Source organism: Rattus norvegicus, chromosome 4 (assembly GCF_021556685.1).
Source record: "Rattus norvegicus strain SHRSP/BbbUtx chromosome 4, alternate assembly SHRSP_T2T, whole genome shotgun sequence".
NCBI lineage: Eukaryota > Metazoa > Chordata > Mammalia > Rodentia > Muridae > Rattus > Rattus norvegicus.
The window spans coordinates 137,810,789-137,817,379 of NC_141537.1; the positions used below are offsets into that span (position 1 = coordinate 137,810,789).

Consider the following 6,591-nt stretch of genomic DNA (forward strand, 5'->3'; position numbering starts at 1 on the left):
AGGAATGATAACACTTCTTTAACACTTAATAATATTCTTTATTTGGTTATCAATTAAAATATGCATGGTGATCTAAGCACCATAAAGGAAGAAGAGAATGCCCATGTGCAGTGTATCAGGAAAACAGCTACAGAAAGTAGAACAGGACCAAGTTACATCCTCCAAAGCAGGGCAAATGAGTAATAAAGACACAAACTCCTATTGGTCCCTGGCATGGGATAGAGGAGATAAGGACTTGGTTTGTGAGCTCTTACTAACTTTAAGTAGCTGATTCAATGTTAGGCACCTTCAGATATGTAACATCACACATAATTGACAAGTGTCAACATCACTCAAGCAGTGAAGATGCTCATGGCTATGCCTTTCTTTCTGAACAGTGTCATGGCCTTGGCAGGGTAGATGATGCTTGTGTGAACCGGTCCTTCCTTCATCTCTTGAGTTTTGCTAACTGCAGTCTTTGGTCCAAATCTGGGTGCTATTTCTTGCTGTGAAATTTTACAGAGAGCCAGCTGTAGTCTGTCAGTCATATGTAATCATCCAACTGTTAGAGAAATCCTCATCGTCTTCTATGATAAAACCTGCTGAACTGCATAGTAAGTAGGCTGCTCATAATACAGTTGTCCCAGGAGTTGAGCTGTTTAAACTGCACTTTGATAGTATTTTAATTAGATAACACTATGGTCCTGATTAGACTGGGAGAAAGGTCATTTGCTATAATGTCCACGAAAAGACATGTGAATTAATTCTTGACCCAAAGGTGGGAAATATTTTTATTGAAAAATTATATATTTATTTTTAGTATCTATAAGAAAAACCATTTATTTTGCTAGAAAAATTAAATTAGTTAAACCTCTTAGGTATTTGAATTTAGTACTGTTCAACTTTTTTAAAAAAAATCCTTGAAATGAGCTATTGTAACTTTAATTACAATCATACCAATGAATATTCCAATTAAATTATTTTTTAAGAAAAGAAGTAAAACAATAAAAGTTTTAAAAAATACTAAGGGCATAATAGTAAAAAGGAAATTATATTTTATTTATTTTCCTCTCATGCAATACATCCCTCCTGTATTTTCACTTCATTTTTATTAAGGTATATAAACAGAAGTGTGGCAATCCACTGGTGATAATGGCAGGAAGACCAAAGGTATATTTCTCAAGAGGAATCACTGGGAGAGGCCACAGGAAACTAAGCAAGCCTGATATGGCATCAAAGCTCCTGCTCTCAGCCTTGCTGACCCAGATCAAATTAATTTCGGGAACATATATACAAGATCCTTTAAGAACTATGCAGTGGGTATAAAGAATGTTTTATGTGGATCCCAGGTTAGGGGATGTTGGAATTGAACTTGAATGGCTAGGTAGCTGAGTAAGACAGGGGAAAAATGTGAGAAATAACAGGCAGGAAACACAGCAAGGACAGAGAGATTATTGGGAGGTCGAGTGAGTACAGAGACGTGAAGGATAAAAGTTGAACAAAACATGTGTAAGCTATAGCGAAGGGAAAACTAAACATGAAGCAGTTGGTTTCCATCCAAAGAAAAGTGGAAAGCCATTGAGGAATGCAAACTGTGGAGTGAGGAGACCATTGCCATTACAGAATACTATCCTTCCCACGGTGGCATATGAAGTTAGTTGGAATGCGAAAGTATGAGGATCCCTGTATCTCTGTGGCCAAGGTTTGTGCTGACCCCATCTGTCCTGCCTGTGCTGTACTCTTGGTATGACATAGGAACAAAGCCTAGCCTTCCCCTTCTCAGTCTCTGTATCCCTTTCATCCATCCTGTCAATTAAATGACTTGCGAACAAACACCCTTGTGATGGTTAGAATATGCTTGGCTCATGGGAGGTGGCCTTGGAGTTGTGGCCTTGTTGGAGTACGTATGACCTTGTTGGAGAAATTGCATCACAATGTGGAGGTGGGAGGGGTGGATTTTGAGGTTCTATCCTTAAGCTCCGCCCAGAGCGGAAGAGATCTCCCACCTGGCTGCCTGTAGAAGACAATCGTGTCCTGGCTGTTTTCAGATCAAGAATGTAGAATTCCCACATCCTGCTCCAGCATGCTGTCTGCCTGGATGCTGCCATGCTTCCGGCCATGCTCATAATGGACTGACCTCTGAAAGTGAAGCCAGTCCCAATTAGCTGTTGTCCTTTTAAAGAGTTGCCTTGGTCATGGTGTCTTTTCCAAGCAGTAAAACCCAAACTGAGACAAACTCCTCAAAAGCTGTATCGCTCTCCCAAAAAGCAGTACAATGAGGTGCATCAGTAACACAGTGAGTTTTTAGCACTCTGAAGTTCGATTTACTCAAAGGAATAGCTTGGCTGGATCTCCATCCCACGCCTCACATTAGCAACTGAGTTTTACCATTGTAGCAAGCCAGCAATGGAGACATCCTTAAATTCTTGTTTTTCCATCTCTTACAGTGTCCTTGGACTTCACATGGCTATATATCCTGTTATCACATTTTATACTTGTGGGTTCTTCAATGGGATGTTATAATGACTTTGCTTCTATGTGTTTTTATTATTATGGAGCCTAGTGTACATTATCACCAACTGAATTATTGCAGCCTACATTGTAGGCAACGAGTAGGCTAAAACCTTGTACGGTATGTTACTCCCCAATGTACTGCTGACTACATGACAGAAGGATCTGTTTATTTCTAAACACAGAAAGTACAATAAAAATGGTAGTTGATATTGACTTTCTGTATCTGCCGTGGGACCACTGATAGATATGAGGCCTGTCCTTCATAAAAATATTCATATAGAGTCCATGAATAAAATTCTATCCCTTTATCTTATAGTTTATTCCTTTACACAGTGTGGAAATCCCTCTGTCTTTTCTTGTCCATCTTCTGCACTCTAGTAAATACTTTTCTTAAGATTCATATTTTCCCTTGTTCACAAGTTGTTAAATGTTCTTCTATAATCTATGTGATAAACTCAGCCTGGATTTCAATTGTGACAATAAATAAATCAATTAAGTTTTATAGATGTTAGAATCAGGATTCTAGAAAGGAGTAAGTCTGGCAGGAGTCTTAGGGAGACTTTTCAAAGTTCCCCAGTTTTTCTGATGTGCAGCTGATAGACACTTGGAGAATTAAGTCAGTGACTCTTGGTGATTTGCTGATTGCTGTGTTTCCAGCTCTCTCTCCTTGCACACACTGTAGCATTCAGACATGTTATTTTTAAAAGATTTATTTATTTCATGTATGTACCCTGTCTTCAGACACACCAGAAGAGGTCATCAGATCCCATTACAGATGGTTGTGAGCCACCATGTGGTTGCTGGGAATTGAACTCAGGACGTCTAAGAAGAACAGTCAGTGCTCTTAACCACTGAACCTTCTCTCCAGCCCGCATTCAGACACGTGTAACTAGTAGACGTTCTTGGGATGTTGGATAGTTTTAAGCACTCCTATTTTCCCTTACATTTTTCATAGGGTCTGATTTAGCCACCTATTCCTACATTATCTGGCTTTTCCTCCCTCATAGATCTTAATGACTACTGCCTTCCTTTGGCCCCAGTCCATCTAGTTCTTCCCCATAATTTAGAATGCTTTTTACTCCTTTATTCTTGTTCTTTACTTCTTTGTCTTACTCCAACAGAACTATTTCACTAGATTTAGGCATCAGGTCTGATTTCCTTACTGGCTATGTGAGAAACCTAGTGTCTGGAAGTCTCTCATCTTTGCCCCTTTGCTATTTGGGGTTAGATGTTCCTGTGTTGTGGATGACTGTTTTATACACTGTTGGAAGTTTACATTATACACTCAGGTCCATTTCTGTCCATTTGTGACAATCAAAAGCTATTGTAGACATTTCTGTCAATGGGGTAGAAGGAAATCTTCTGTGACTGTGGGCAACTTAGAGACCAACATTGACTGAGGAAGGTGGTGGCCAGATAGAAAGTGTGGCAGACTGCTAAGCTGATTGTCTCTGTGAACCAACACTCTTAAGTTTCACACCTTGTATTGTATACACTTCTTTAGACTTAGGAGAGTCATGGGACTTGGTTAACCAATAGATTTTCAAGAAGCCCAATGCAGAAAGTAGCATAGAAGTTGATATTATTGAGACTTCATAGAACTCTGCACTGAACCCATCTGGACCTGGACTCTTTTTGGTTGGGAGAGACTTGATCTGTGTGAGTACTCTTGCCATGTATAAGCCAAGGAAAACATTCTTGGGATGTCTGTGACCACATGGAAAAAAAGAGAAAGCAGACTTCAAAAAGAAGCCACGGTCTCCCAGCATTGTGGTTGAACCCTGCACAAAACTAGCAGTGGAATCACTCTGTCAATTCACAGGGATATTAAACCGCTATTTTGAGCATCAAGTTTGTAGGTGGGAGCCTATCATGCAATAGGACAGAGGGTGGAGGTATTTAACAGTCCTGTGAAAGAACTGACAATCTACCAATCCAATGATGGTACAGTTAATGCATTCATTGCCTAGCACCATTGATGATTCATATTTATAAATCATACTTTATCATCCCACCCATGGCTAAAGATTTGGAAACCCTTCTATGCCTTAGATATTCTTTTCTTAAACATTGGGAGTCTCACGAGGCTGTCTATTACCATCATGAGGTTTGAGTTTCATAATAGTGCTGTGAGTGGAGCATACTGTAATCCCATGTTACCTGTGAAAGAACCAGGCCTCATAGAATAGGTTTTTAGCATTATCAAGTAGATAGCATGGGGTAGAAGTCAACTTTAGGCTGATCTCTGTCTTCTGGTACATCGCTTTTTAAGTACATTTGTAAAATTTTCAAAAAAATATATAGATTTGATTTGAGATCAGTCTTAGTTTTTTATTTTTTGTGTGTCCATAGAGCAAAGGTACTTATCATTGTCTTTTTTCTTAATTATTTATTTATTCTTTTTGCACAATATTTCAATTTTATTGGACTATTTTTACTTTGAATTACTGCAGGATCCATTTCTTTGTCCCATTTCATTAAAAATGATGCAAAAGACAGGATAGATGTCGATGGACAGACATTGATGCAAGACACAGGATAGATGTGGATACACACATTAATGCAAGTCATAGGATAGATATAGATAGAAAAACATCGTTGCCTATTTCAGTGGCTACCCTAGATTATTTGTTGACAGAACATTAAACTCTTGGCTCAGTTTTCCACACTTAGAATCGAAGGGACAAAACTTTACCAATAGAGTCCAGAGCATTCTGTGACACAGAATTGAGAGTTAGGTGAGAGTCAGCTGAATTAACCTCAGCTGGAGGTATGCTTCTGTCAGAGGAAATGACAGAAGAGTAGGAAGGGTGTAGGCTCTAGGGAAGGCAGTTTTTCTTAAGATTCATCTAGGTTATAAGGGTGTTTTTTGGTGGTCCTGATGTCAGGAAAGCAAAGAGTTAGGTAGCAGCGACCAAGGTGACTTTTGATGGTCAAAGTGAGCCTGTACGATGAAGCATTCTTGAAATACCCTTTAGTTGTTTGCCCTATGTACTGAACTGAGGTACCAGGACATTCTCCCCCACATGGACGCTGAGGAAGGGTCTGCTGCATCCTCTAAATTCCAATTTCACTGTTTTACTATCATTTTCATTGTGCTGTGCCATGTCCTACCATGTTTTGCCAAGGACCAGGGGTTCTGAGGAAAAGAGTGTTTGGCAGTGGCAGAAGTCAGCGATGGGGTAAAGCTGGCAGCTCTGTGGTCTGTTTGAGATAGCTCTCTAGACCGCTCTCCAGATAGGCCATGGGTTTTCCAAACAAAATCAGAAAAACCTGCTAGAAAAATTCTAAAAGAGCTGTAATAATGGTCTGGAGAGCTCTTGGGTTTTCTGAAAAGGATATCCCATCTGCCATACTTCGGGAAACGGAGTCATTTTGCTCAATAAATATGTTCCCTACCTCATGAATATTCATAAAACTTAAAAAAAAAATCCTTAGCACAGAACCGTCTGGCCCTGCCTTTGGGAGACACCAGTCCAACATCTTTGGAGTGTTTGCTTTGCTAAAAATCTTCTACCTAAACTATATCACTTGATTGAATTCTTTCCTTCAAGATGACAAGGATAGTTATAATGTAATCTTTCTCTTCATTGCACCTGTCTTCTGAAGCCACATACCCCAAGACCATCAACATCCTTGAGAAAACACGACTAGACTTCTCTTCAAACTTGGCAAAAACCTTGTGTAGACATTCTTCTCACGGATACAGCTGTGGGGAACGGTACTGAGAGGCTCTCCTCCCCATCACCGCAAACAGCAGCAGGAAATTCCACCCGGGGAAGCTGTTGGTTTGCAGCCGTCATTGGAAAATGTGCCTTTTGAGATTTCAAATTAAATCGACAGTAGCCTGCAGTCAACTGCTACAGAAGTAACCGACAAAAGGCCCAAACGCTTTTTGTTCTCCTTTTAAAAACGGTCTGTGCTTGTACGTGTGTGTGAGCGCGTGTGAGTGCGGGGGTGGGAATGCATGTCCCAGCGTGCCCTTGGAGGTCAGGGGACAGTGTTTCTATGGTTCCTTCTCTCCAGCCGCTTTTCTGTCACTTCCAGTCCTCGGATTCTGCTTGTCACGCTTACAGCAGGAGCACCTTCACCCTCTGA

General features: G+C 40.3%; 1 non-coding gene across 1 annotated transcript; it reads right to left on the reverse strand.

Annotated features, from left to right (window-relative positions):
• Window positions 1-5,737: 5,737 nt before the first annotated feature.
• LOC120102611 (U7 small nuclear RNA) lies at window positions 5,738-5,800 on the reverse strand. The gene has a single exon (XR_015687313.1). It is a non-coding gene; the product is annotated as a U7 small nuclear RNA (small nuclear RNA).
• Between the last annotated feature and the right edge of the window lie 791 nt (window positions 5,801-6,591).